Source organism: Phaethon aethereus (genome assembly GCF_964289735.1).
Source record: "Phaethon aethereus genome assembly, chromosome: 23".
NCBI classification, from domain to species: domain Eukaryota; kingdom Metazoa; phylum Chordata; class Aves; order Phaethontiformes; family Phaethontidae; genus Phaethon; species Phaethon aethereus.
In genome coordinates this window covers 2862878-2877187 of record NC_138599.1, presented here as the reverse complement: position 1 = coordinate 2877187, position 14310 = coordinate 2862878, and positions in this window count along the sequence as shown.

Genomic DNA, 14310 nt, shown 5'->3' with positions numbered 1-14310 from the left:
GCCGCAGTGGCACCAGTTTCAGACACTCGGTCAAGGCCAAATTCTGCCTTGAATATTTCATCATCTTGCGGGCTAGCTTAGGACCTGCCTTCAAGAGCTCATTTACTACATGTAAAGTCAAGTACATGGATATGTCACACATGGGACCGGGACTGGAAACGAATAGGAAATACTTAGCATCTGCAGATACAGTACAACCAGTAATTCTGCTACCTCAGCATGTCACCAGAAAAAGCTTTTTCATCTTCTTCAGCTTTCCTGGACCAGCTCACTACGGCTCACAGACAAGTAGAAAACACTCTATTGCCTGGTATGAGTGAGGCCCATGTTTCACAGCACAGTCATCCAGACAGCACCCCAAAAAATAACAATGAGAAATACGAATCTGGTTCAGTATGTTCTTTAAACCCCGGCTTTTTCCTTGGCTTGGATGTTTAAACAACTCTCCAATTAACTCTATGGAAAGAATTGTTCAAATAATTCTTCTAAATAGAAAGAATTTCACGGAAACGCTTAACAGGTTAATACTTCCCTTAACCTGGGAAAACACATTTGAGTCAGATAAAACATGCATGGATAGTTGTGTTAATTTGCATGTTTGAGTGCACTTAAAGGAGTAATCTTACACACTTTCATCAATCATATATCTAGTCCTGGAATAGTTGCCACGCACTGTCAGACAGAGTGTTAGAGTAATAAAGGATAAGCTTTTTGCCCTTTTTAGTGCTTGTTATTACAGGATCTTCAGTGTTTTCAACGCTTTCTCCCTGACAAGGTAGGCAAGCATGGCCTGCATTTCCCTCATCAGGAGACAGAGGCACAGAGCAAAGAGAGCAGCTTCCCTGGCATTGCTGATGCTGAACTCCATGCTCTTGGATGTTTCAGGGAGGACTTAAAGCAGATTCTGTCAAACTCTGGATTGTTTGTGGACTCGGAAAAGGCCTGATACCAGATGCGTAATGACAGCGTTAGCCAGTCCCCCTGGTTTGCGATGTTGGACAATGCTGCTATGGCTGGCGCCCTAAACCTGGTTAGTCTGACTTCGACAAGCTCTAGGAGGAACTCGATGAGTCCTAGGTGCCCCCGAGTCCTGCTGAAGTTAAAGGGGGCTAAATGGGCCAACAAGTCCCGAATCGCCAGGAAGAGCGTCTGCTTTGCCACTGCCAGGAGCTGCTCATCAACCCCTGCATCAGCAGCATCAACTTCCACTGATTTTATTAAATAACTCAGCTCCAGAGTTGCTTGTGAACTTCTTTTGAGTCACTGTAACTCAGGTGCCGCAGGACAGCTGTCCTGGTTTTACAGGGACGTGCACAGAAGGTCTTTTTGTGGGATCCTCCTGAGAGACCTGTCTCACGCCCCACAGCAAGAGCATTAGCACTCAGGAGTCCAGCCTTGCATTTCCCTGCTCCAGCAATTTTGCAGACCCCATTACCTCTTCACATGCCATTTGGTTGCTGTCAGAAGCAAGAAAGCTTCTTAACAAGGAAACCTTTAAAGGCCACAGCCTGCATACGTGTGCTCTTTACGTGCAGCTTCCTTCAAAGAAAAGATTTACTTCACATTTTCTCTTCCCGCTCGGGACCTCCAGGGGACGATAGCTCCGTAGCCATGCTCTCCTGCCTACTTATGGATTCTGTGAGTACCTTCCCACTGCAAGTCCTGGAGGATTTAATATCCACTCTCTAATCTACTAGCACCAGCAGGCATTACCTAACTAAACCTTATATTGAAAATGCTAGTCTTTCCATTTTCCCCAAGCCATCGTGAAAAAGTCGGGTTCTTGTAGTCGGATGTAATTTACTCTCGCTCTAATTAAAACACACCAGTCAGCTGTTCCTGGCAGGAAACTCAGCTGGCTGATGCTGCCAGTGCCAAAGGCACTCCAGGGCCTGTGCAGAGCGGGCGGGCAGAACAGCGGTGCCCCAGGCCGCCCAGACCGACTCCGCTTTGTCAGGCGGGCCTCTGCTCCATCTCCCCGTACACCAGCAGGAGCAGCGCGCTGAGTTCTCCGCTCCTGTTTTGTTGTGGCTCAGATCAGCCAAGTTTTGGCTTTACTGAGGCCAAGGATTGTCCCCGAGGGCATCCAGCTCCTTGTCCCAACCCATTACCAAGCCTCACAGCAGTGATCAGCAAGGAATCCGCTTAGTGTTGGGAACTGATCAGTGTCCACAGAAACACCCTCCACCCAGCTCACTTCCCGGGCATCTGATGGCAACAAGAGTGGCTACCTGGCTGGGCTAGCAAACACACATGGCTGGGCATGCAGTAGTGACCTGGTGGGGAGGAGAACAGGCAAGAGGAACCCGAGATACATGTTTAATGCAGATAGACGTAGGCCAGTGATACAGATTTGCGACCTTGACCTTTCTGTCCTGTACCATCATGTGCTTCCAAGATAAAGAAACAAATTTTCTCTAGTTCTTCCTCCCTCTCATTCATCATACTCCATTTTGGCTAAACCACCAAAATCTGAACGCCAGCCAGCAATATTAATTTACGATTTCCAATTTTAATTTTAAGAAAGCCTCAGTCCCAGTCAAGCCTGTTGTATGTATGAGGTTTCCACATGGATAGGGTATAGATTCTGCTCTGTATTAATCAGTCTCCACCGATACATGGAAAATGGAAACTTTTAGGGGGAAGTCAGTCAGGAGATGCAAGAACAAAGACAGTGTTAGAGTGAATTGCAGAGCAAGTCCGTCTGGTTCAGTAACCCATCTGACAGTAGCGGATGCCTCAATGGAAGATGCCAGTAGACAGATGTGTTAGGGAGAGCTATTTCCTCCTGACCCCATCAGTTAGTACTGAGTTTATGTCCTTAATTAATACAATTTCTAGTATTTTTAAATCCTATTAACTACGTATCTGATGTGGCTCCCTATTAGTATAACAGCTGAACATAAGCATCAGGATCTCTGGTGCATTTATTTTCCCAACACTTATGGCAAATGTGAATCCCCATTTTATGACCACAGGGAACAGAAGCACAGATAAGGTGAGATTTACTTAAGGTCAAAAAAGGAGTTTGTAGCAAGGCAGGAATTTGAGGTCTAATCTCCAGCCAGGAGAGGATTATTTTCCTCAAACTTTTCTAATCCCATTTTGAATCCACTTGGCCCTTAGAGTCAGAAGTATGTGGCAGCAAAGAGTTCTACAGTCTAGTCTCATAAAAATACTTCTCTGAGAACAACTGTTGTGCAGATATCTTAGCACATTTGAAAACCACTTGGCAGATTGAAGGTGCTATTAGCGTAGGGAACACAGGGTTGCAGCACAGCTCCACCTTCTATGCAAAGAAACTGCAGGCATCACTGGGAACCTCGGCCTTGCCAACGAAGGCGGATGACCTGACAGATATAGGGATTTCCTCCACCCTTTTTGCTTCAGTGTAGCACATTTATTGGGACAAGAATCATCCAGGCTGAAAGGTCAGGTCTTGATCAAAATGACGGGGTTGGCAAGGCAGTGGAGGGGGGGAGGCAGCTGGACATCTACAACATGCCCTTTGAATTGATATATAAACTCACCATGGGAAAACAGTGCAGACATTGATACACTGAATATGGTTAATAAGGTTAATATTTTGTGTGCAATGCTTAGGAGATGATGGAAAGATAGAATTATACACACAGTCAAAGAAGCAGAAGAACCTAAACAGAATAATGTCTTTTCTGAAAAAAATTAGTATGAGAAAAGGAAAATTTTCCCATCTGAAACATTTATTATTTGATATACTTTTAAGAAAAATAATTTGAGGGAGCTGTAATGACTAAATATTCCCAAATCCATTAGCTTCTGCTAAAAGAACAGCTGCACAGGAAATATAGAGAAATAATCAAGAAGAAAAACCTCATCCCTGCATACTCTTATGTTGGTAGGCATAAGGGACTTTTGCCCTTCATAACTAACATAGTAACTCTGTGTTTTCGTTACCCAGAGAAATTATTAATTCCCATTTGAACCACACTAAATGCTCCATTTCCATCACATCTAACGCAGCAAGTTCCAATGAAATATGTAGAATTAAAAAAAGGTCTAGGACAGAGGACTGACTTAGTCTAATGAAATATATGAACAAGGTCACAAACCTCTTTGCATACAAATAAAAACGCAGAGCTCATCTCTCCAGCCTAGGACAGCAATTCTGGGCACCCATCTCTAGTATTCCATACTGAACCAGCCACTAAGGAATTCAAAGCTGTGTGCTATATTATTATGCTTTATTAGTATGGCTGTTAGGAACATAAGGCATCACTTTTTGTCATATGCTGATAAAGTTATGGGCAGCCAACTCAGTTATGCTAATCATTAGGAGCTTTTTTAGGAGTAATACCTTTCATTTCATAGATAAGACAGGCTAAGAGTGTGCATATAGTCACAGTGGCTTGGCTAACGAGCGGTAATTTGTTAAAGGAGCAATTAATTTCAGTAAGTAGTCCATACTTGCCCTGGCAAAGAGAGGGTAGAATCCAGACTCTTCAGTTCTTGAGACACTCCTGTCACTTGCGGTGAGGAAGAATTTATCTTTTTCTGCTCATTGCAAGAGGCTAAAACACAACATGAAGAAACCGCAATGCCAGCTAGGCAGTAGCACAAACCAATGCACATAAACTGGCCAGTTTCTACTGAGAGAATGTGAAGGCCACACATCGGTGGCCTCTGGGTGTCCAAGGCACTGGCCCTTTTCCCTCCCATTTCAGTCTCAAGGAAGACAGCAGCCTGCCCCGGGCAGCTCTCCCTTCCTAATCCCAGGTAGGTCTGTCTAAAAGAGCCCAGCCATAGCAAGGAGGGAGGCTGCATAGCTCCTCTCCAAGACAACTGCGTATCAAGTAGAAATCACACAAGCACTCTTGATAAACAGCAGGCAACCCTGCTCCTGCCAGCTAACAGGATTAATCTAAATGCACACAGACACAGCTGGGCAAAATCAAAACATCGAGCAGAGACTAAATTGCACCACTTAATGGCAAAATGTCTTCGAGGCTCCCACTCCACCCACTGCCTTTCCCCTCGCTGCTGCAGCCGTGGGAAGGAGGACAAGCTGCATCCCTGCCCCTCCAGCAGGCACCAGTCCGAATGACAGGCAGACCTCAGAGGTGAGACCCAGCCACCCAGTTCTCATAAGCGCAACGGGCAGGAGAGAGACAGGTCTTCATGGACCTGGAGTCACAGCTGCCAAGGGTCAAGAGATTAGCTTTTGAAGCAGTAGCAATGGCAAAGTCTCTTACAAAGGGAGAGGACATGGCTCTGTGGTTAATACCACAAAAGGCTCAGGCTCTTCTGGCTCTGCTGCCAACCAGTTAACACCAGAGTGAGTTACCCAGTGCAGCACTGAGCCTATGGTTCACCCAAACCACAGGACACAGTCTTTAACACTGATGAGAAAAACCTCCACGCATTTCAGCAACACAGCAGAGGTGAAATGAAAATAAGAAGTGTATGTTCAAAAGGCTAGTATAATTTTCACACGGTCGAAAGTAAAAGCCACTGAGGCAGTGCCACACAAGAGGGTCTGTGGATTTCCTCCTATTCCCATAAAGACCAGAGGATCTTTTTCAGTCAAAAGAAGGAGATGTTCTGTCATAGTTTACCCACGTTTAGGTCCCTGTCTAAACAGCGGAAGCGAGATAGGAAGTGATCCAGCTGCAATCACAACTGCATTTTGGAAATGAAATTTGGGCACAGGGATTGCCTTACTGACTCCACGCCTCAATTGCATCCTCTGCACATCTCATTTATCTTTGTTCTCACAAACTCTTGTATAGAATTAAAGAAAAATCTAGCTGTCATGGCTAATGCCTCAGCATCAGTTTCCCAGAGTTTATGGTGCTGTGGGCCAGGAGATGGAGAAAGTATTAGAGCAGGCACCAGCTGGATGTGTCTAAGCAGACAAACTTGTGAATGCTGGAAAGGGTTTGAGTTGGCTCTGCCCCATAGCCAGATCTCATTTAGAACCAGTAAGCAAGCGTTTGTGTGGGCTGGCTCCATTCGTATTCTGTGCGCTAGAAACAAGACTAGCTGTCATCTAGGAAGTAATTGCCTGAGTCGCTTCATGTGCGTTTTCCTAGCAAGCAGAAGCTGAATCTCCTGTTCCCGAGGGCAGAGACACCTCAGGATGACCAAGGAAAGCTCATATCAAGCTGTGGCAAGCTGCCCTTCTACTGGACAGGTTATGGGCTCTGCTTGAACTCCAAATGCAAGTGAGCTACTTCCACGTGTTTCCTAATGATACATGTGCACTTAAAGGGAACATCTTGCATTCTTCAGAGACAATGATAGTGTCTGGTATGATAATACCAGAACCTTTGTTGTTTCAAATCAAAGAATTCCAGAAGCACTCCTAAATTATAGTAGCACATTACAGAGGTCTTAGTGGGAGATGGATTTCCCCTTAGCAGAAATGACAATCAACACCCTCTTTTGAGCAGCCCTGAGAGGAGCTCCAAGTGGTTGGAGAGCAGTGATGGCAGGTTAGATGAGAGAAGCAATGACCAGATTTTGAGAGACTTTGTGAAGAACACAGAACAACCACAAAATAGATAGCTGCTTACCAGCTTTCCAAACTAGCAACAGAAGTGAAGCTTCTGTGTTTAGTGTTGTAAGGGATTGTCAGATTGCCATTAAAAGTTGGTCAGACTAAGCTCAGCAAGAAAAAGCTAACATTGGTAAACTAATACTGGTCAACAGGCTTATGGCTAGTTTGCGGCTTCCAGATGGAATCTCCTTTCAATTTCATGAATATTAATTGGTAAGTATTATGCCACAGAGAAAACATGGTCATGGGGCAAATCAAGTTTCCAGCTCAAAGGATGTTCCTGTCTTTTCTCTTTTTCCTTTCCTTTCAGAGCATTTTTAATTTTGCTTGTGTGATGCAGTTCCGCTGCTAAGCATTTTCCTGTCTGGAAGCCGGTCCCTGGCGGGCTGAAAAGATAGAGCTGGAGCTCAAGCAATGTAGAAACTCACTTTTGTGCAAGTAGCTCTTTCCTCTTTAAGAATAACTGTAAGTCTGTATTTCATAGCAGAAGGGAAGTATACTTTGTATTTAAAGCAGGCAGGTTAAAAGTTCAGGAAAGGAGGATGAAAAGAGATCATGGGAGGAAAGGTTCTTGGAGATGTAGGGATTTGAGAGTGGAGATAGGCTGGCATTTGGCAGACAAGAAATTACACAGGGCAATTTGTACTAAGAACTATTCTGAATCGTCTTAAATCAGTTCTTTAGAGTCTCCCCTGAGGTACCACAGTAATTTCCTTCAGCTTTTACTCAAAGGCCAGACTCTCCTCTAGGCAGCTTCTTTTTCACAGGTTGTTTGGGTGATCTTAAACAGCAATTGCATTACCAGTAAGACCAGTTTCCTTTATTTCTGCCAATCAGCATGTTACAAACTCTGTTACCTGCCACAGAACACAAGTTCCTGCTTGGGGCTGTTTTTTCAGCAGATTTAAAGCCCCAAGTCCCTAGTAAAGTTGATGCAATGGCCAGATCCCCAGCTGGGCTGAGGCTACCACACCTCCTGCAGCCTCCTGCAGCAATTCAAAGGAGTCAGCCTGGCCTCAGCTCAAGGCTGCAGAGCAAGATGCTCTCTGTCCTGGGTGACCCTGAGCACATCGCTAAGGTCACTGTTCAAAAGACGCCTAAGCACCTTTGTGGGCCTCGCCGGTAAGCCTCTCCGGCTGCCATGTCTCCACCAGAAAATGCTGTTCATTTCTATGGCATTCTGAGGATGTCCGTGTGTCTGGACATACTGTACTAGGACCCAGACAAGGTCCTTAGGGATACAGAATGGACATGTACCCCTTTCGTCTATTTTTCCTTGCCTCATTTTTCTCAAGCAGCGCTCATTAAACTCTTATAGCCAGGCATTTCTTGTTCTAACTGGCAAAAAAAAGTCTCTCATTGCTTGGTTTCAGTAGCGGGGGGTGGGGAGCGCCATTGTTGGATCTATTCGTATTGTATATCTTTCAGACATTAACTAGTAACATCATGTTTATGTCCAGGTGCATGGTGTTCAGAGAGATCAGACTGCTGATCATCTTTGAGACCTTTTTTTTCTTTCCCTCATACTCCTCTTAACTGAACGATGCTTACCTGTCCTCCCCATTTTCAGCATATTTCAAAAACAAAACCAGACAACCACTAGTTTGTTTTGCATGTAATTTTTTTTCTTAAGAGACCACAGAGATAAACATCGCAGTCCCAGCAGCAAATCAAGAAATCCTGCAGTACAAAGATCTAAAAATATTTTTTACAATGGTCATCTTGGTATTTACATATTTGCTCACAGTATCCTCATCTAATTAGACTCAGAATCCCATATTCACTTACGCTGGCAGATAGCCACAGGCCCAAAACATGAAAACAATGGAGCTATCTAAAGGGTTCCTGTATAATCCCATTTATGCCTTTTGGGGAGCATGAGGAAAAACAAAGAGAACTGAATACTCAGGTGAGGAGAAGCCTATTTACAAAGGCTGAGGATGCACAAGGCAATGCTAATGCAATTGATACTATGGAGCCTCTGTGGAGGGCTGAAACGTGGGGTAAAGACTGACCACCTTACTGAATTTATAGACTGTCTGAAGATCTTTCACATGAGCCAGGAACTAGACAATTACAATGCAATTCAAAGCGAAGTTACTAGGCACCAAAATAAAAAATACTATTGGCAAAATCTGTGGATGCAAGTGGAAACATAAGCAACAAAAGACAAGCGCAACAGAGGCAGGAGAAGTTTCCAGCAGGTTGTGCAGGGACCTGAATTATCCATGCATTGAGAACTTCAGTAAGCTGCTGTCTCCACATGTGGGACAAAGCCAAGGGTAAGAGGATCAGTTCATACATGAGCTGTCTCATGTTCATGCAACATAAAGCAACCAACCTTGAAGCAAAACTGGAGAAAATGTGGCTATTGCTTCACAGCTCCCATAAATGATGGGCTTGCAGAGAAGCCAAGACATGCTCAGGAGGAACAATCTTTGAGACACAGCCACAGAGACACCAGTTCAGTAATCAATGCAAGGCATTTGGCTTGACAGCTTCTCAGCTGGACTCGCGAGAATTTGCCTGGTGTTGGACAATTATTACAGCTTCAAGCGTGCTCGCAGGGATGTAGCCATAAATCGGTAAGTTTGCAGCCCAGCAGCAGGTTGAGTTGCAAGGACCACACCAACTGACGCCAATGCTCAGAAAAGAGCATTGGGGGATTTCCCCCAAAGCATGATATAAGCATAACAAATAAGAGAGAGAAAAAAGGCTGAACAAGCCTTTAGAATAAACCTGAGCTCTCCTCTCCATTAAGCTGACCAGCTAGATCTACCTTCCTGGCAGCTGAATATCTGTCCCAGGATTAGGGTCAGGCTTATTGCTCTTGGACCTTCTCAGATTCAAAAGTAAAAACATATTCTTTCACGGTAGATGACTTGTTTTTGTGTAAGGGCAAGGGGGAAGGGGAGGGGAAGAAGCCAGCGAAAAAGCTGTGAGAAGACGACACAAAAATGAAATTATCTGAAAAGATGCGAATTGGGAAGATATTATTTTAACTCATTGCCTCTGTTTCCCTGCCATGTGAAAGGATGATAACACCTACATCAGAGGGATAGAAGCAAGCTTGCTCGAACAGTGTGTGCAAAATCCATTTGCCATTCTTGCCTGAAAGGGGCTATTGAGATGTGTGGTATTAACTGAGCCTTTATCTGATACCCTGCCAACTTGTGTGAAAGTCTCTTTTTACCCACAGCAGGGTCAACAGCCACTAGTGCAGCTGAGATAGGGCTGTGCTACTGGCACAAAGATCCCATCCTGGCATTTTGTCTGTTACAGAAATAAACCTATAAGCTTAGGATTTCTCTCCCATTGGTTAATGCATTAGTCAGAAAAGCAGCCAAGAAGGAACCCTGATGTGCAATGGACTGACCCGAGGGGAGCTAACAGCTACAGAAGATAAAGAGATTCTGGCTCCCTAGTCTTGACCTACTTGTTTTCTAAAATGCAGAATCCAAATCACGTTGATTTTTTAGTAAGGCATGCTCCAGGGATGTGCATTGGCTCAAGGGGCAGACAAAAGACCACGAAGCCTTTCCACCTTTAGATCAGCAGCAAACCTGCCCGGCTTTGTTAGCAGCAGGATGTCACAGAGGGCTGACAACCTTGTAATCACTAAGGGCACATGAATTTTAGGCTGCACAGTACCAAATGTGTAATTCGGTGATCTCTGCAAAGAGATTGTGGAGACTTGGTCAGAAAATGCTAAGTAGTGGGGACGCAGTTGTTGGCAGAGAAATCCTCTCTGTTGCTGCTTGTGCTACCAACTTAAAGCTGACTTTCTGCCCAACAAGTCTCTCTATTATGCTGTCCCTGACCGGGGAAGGACGGCGTGGGGAGACCCTTGCTCAGTGCATTTGCTGCATTTTCTCCGTGATAGGAATTACATACCCAATTATATAGCTTGTCAGTCTACTTAAATCAGAATCTTGCTGACCCTAAGCAAGGGAAGGAGCTTCATAGTATGAGAACCCTTATGTACTTTGGGACTACAGGGATCTTCAAGAAACACAAAGCTCTTACGACAGTAAAGCTATGAAATTCTAGCCGGCCTCCACGCTTCTCTCACTGAGGGGAATTGTAAAGGAGTCAGCAGCATTAATTATTGATCCCAAATAGAATTAATAAAGAAAGAACATTTACTACAGCTGATAAAATGTTCCATGCAAGATCTTTATCCTCAGGTCAGTAGCAGAAACACGACAATAGCATGCAGCCCCCTTCATGCCAAACAAGACGCGATACCTTGTTTCTCACAAGGCAGAACGACTACGGAGCTGCTCAGGATACAGAGTGGGTTTCCATCACGCGATCAAACTCGAGCCACACCGCTACCTGGTGCAAGTGCTGGGCCTCGGTGCTCGCTAGTGCAGCTACACAACTGCCCGCCCTTACAGCTCCGGGGGAGCGATCTGCTGGCCTAACCCTTGCAAGCCAGCCGCGGATTTGCAGCCAGACTTTGCAGCAGGTGGCAACACCAGCAGAACCGGCCAGATTCTCTCAACAGATAAAGCAGCCCTCTGCTCAGAAGGCAGAGGTGGGTGGGGTGGGGTTGAGTAAGGCAGCTGAACCTGAAAGCCTGTGCAGGCGTGTTGCTGGTTGGACAAGCATAACCATGCCCCACTGCAGGAGGTGGAGCGGTCCTCGGGGTTTGGTGGTGTGCGTTACTAAGCTTTTGGGAGAAGCTGTCTTTCCCCTTGCCACACAATTTCGACAGCGAACCTCTCCGGGTATTATTGCGTTTCAAGGCTGCACTGTGTTCAGGCACAGTATTTCTCACTCTTGAGGTTAAGATGATTTCTCATTTAGCTTGGATAGAGTGATGCTTCCCAAGGCAAAGCCTCTCCAGAGACCACAGCCTCTGCTTGCTATGGACATCTCTGACAATGATACAATTTTTTTCCCATCCTTTTGGTGTGCACACACTAGAACCTACCTAAATATTGCCAATGCACGTAAAGCTACATAAATGAGCACACCCTGCCCAACATGTAGTAAAGCTCTAATCGGCAGAAAAGAACAGATTAAAGATAAAGGACTGTATTGTCAGATTGCATCAAGTCTGTGTAATTCTTTGAATTCTGTTAGAAGTTACTCTGGTTTACACCATCTGATGGAGTAATGCAAAGATCCTCCCATTGCCTTCAGTCAGGATGTTTTATGACCTAGTTGTATTTATTTGTACCCACAAACTAAACTAACTTGCATTATAAATTACAGCAAAGGGAGGGGATATTTTTCTCCATCTTGCAGAAAGCTTTACATTCATCAAAGTTAATTGTAATCGGCCGTTAGCTCCCATAAATAATCAGATATACTGCTGAGACACAGAATAAATCCACCCAAATTATGCTAACGAGTAGCATCTTGAAAAAGTTTAATCAAAGTTTTGATGGGGAATCGCAATCAGCAGAAAACTGCCAGTTCTTAAGCTTGCCTGTCTGCAGTCATCACAAAACCCCCAAAACCAGGAAAAAGCAGAAGCTTCAAGGGTTGGGTGTTGGAAATCAAATCAGCAAGGCACTAGTCTCCTCTACATGTCTTCAGGTCTGTATTTACGTTGCCAGTAGCAGCATGACAGCAGCACTGTATGATATGATAACAAAGTTTTGGGCATCTATCCTAGACATGATTTTATACTGCCCTCCTCCTAACAACCTTCCTGTTGCACTGTAAAGAACAGCTGTAGTCACCTTTCCCCCCTCAGCTTGTAGCTCCAAACACCAGCTCAGTTTCAATCCATCGCTCCTGCTAAGAGTGAGCTCCATTTTTCAGGTCAGCTCCCATTCTCTCTCATAAAGTTTTTAAATGAAGTGGGCACCCCACAAAGCCAGGGTGGTCTCCTCCCCCGTACATATCAAGGGGCAAAAATGGGATATTTCTGGGTTCTGAGTACCAGGAGGTGAAGGCCCATACTCCTCCAGTCCTTGCTGGCTGGGTGATAAAACAAAAACTGCCAGCGCATCCTCCTGCTGCCAGCGTTGCTACCGCTGTAGTAGCGGGGAACTGCCCATGTAGACGACGCTTACAAACAATATCTGTAAGTAGATGATGGGACTGTAATTTCCTCTCTTACGTTGTCAGGAAGTCACAGCAAACTCAATTAAAATTTGAGACCAGAAGAAAAAAAAAGAGAAACAAAAGAGGGGGATATGTGTATACATACATCTCTGTGTGTGTGTGTGTCTGTGACAAAAATGATGATTGAATTGTCCCCGTGCTGCAGCAATAGGAAGTGTCTGCTTTTGATGAAAAACAGGGGATTCAGAATGTGCCGAGAAAAACCCGGAGCACGACCAGGAAAGAATCCAGCTGACAAATTACATTGAGAAAAGATCCTTCCAGGCACGGGAGGCAACGCGTTGCAGTTCTGATTGAATAGACTTGTTAATAAAAATACACTGAACAAAAAATGAAATAGAGAGCAAATCCTTTCAAGTAAGATTTCAGTCCTGACTTAAATCCATGGCTTTATTTATGAGTCCCTCTGTCTTTACTTGCTCAGCAGGACAGTGGAAGAAAAGAGAGGTGAAACAGATTGAAGCATGTCATGTCCCTCTCCAGGTCTGACAGAGTAATATAGCTGGGGGGCAGAGCTGGGGGGAGTAAACCACAACAATTTTAAAAACATCTTTCCCCTCAAGTTGCTTTAAAGTTGTACTATATACCCAGCTCTGTCCCACACTGCAGGCCAATGTTACACCTTCACAGAAGCAACACTGGTCTCAGCCCTTTGTTTCTTCTGCTTTTGTGTTCTCCCCTACGCCAGCACCCTGGAGGTCCCTGGCAGGTCCCCACTGCCGGTATAGTGGCTGGAGAGCTCGGCTGGCCAGGAGCGGGAGCTTCGGCAGCTTGTGTTGGGGCAGCGAAAGGGCTCTTTCTGTGGTGACTCTGAGGGACTTTTCTACGAAACACTAGGACTAAGTATTTTGCAGCGCTGCACTTTTGCATTTCACAGAGTTGTTTTTTCAGCTGCTGAAGTGATACCAGCTTCTCAGCTGTGTAATGAACAGGCCAAGCCTGAGCCTCGTTAGCACCCATTTCAGGTGCATGATTTGTCAGCTTTGGAAAACACCTTTAGTGTCGTGTGGGGTGCATTAAAACTGGGCCATGAGATGGGGCAAGGGAAGTGCAAAACCACTGCAAGGAAGCATGAGGAAGGATGCAAATCATGCAGGGCTGAAAGTGCTTTAAGGCATGCACCTCTGCTGCTCTGAACACATCGGACTCACAGGCATGTGAGTCCCACCAATTTACCGGTTCTGCGCCCAAGGTCTGTCTGGGTTTCTCTCTGCCCACTCCCCTTTTGTCCATTCCCTCTCATCTGACCCACAGGGATTTTCAGCAGCAAACATCAGCGAGCACAGTCCCGAGATGGATGTCCATGGGATGAGAAAAGCCACAGAAATCCAAGTCCATTTCCACGTGACTCCCCTATCCCCCTGCTCACAAAGCCTTAGACTTTGTGAAGCTGTTTTTCTGCCTCTTACACGCTGACAGACTCCAGGGCCCAGTTGCCATCCGAGACCCATTTGCACATTGCCTCCCAAAAGAGTTTAATGGCGCAGAGATGGCCTGCACAAGAGCAGGATGGGGGGGGAAGCTGGGGGGTTGCGGTGTTTGAAAGTGCTGTAATCCTTCACCCACTGGGCCTGAGCTGGAGAGAAACACCGCCAGGGTGGTCCTGTGCCAGCTCCCGGCACTCCCATCGCACTGAAACCTGCTATAAAACCTCAGCTGTCCTGCCCAAACTGGCACCGTTACTATCG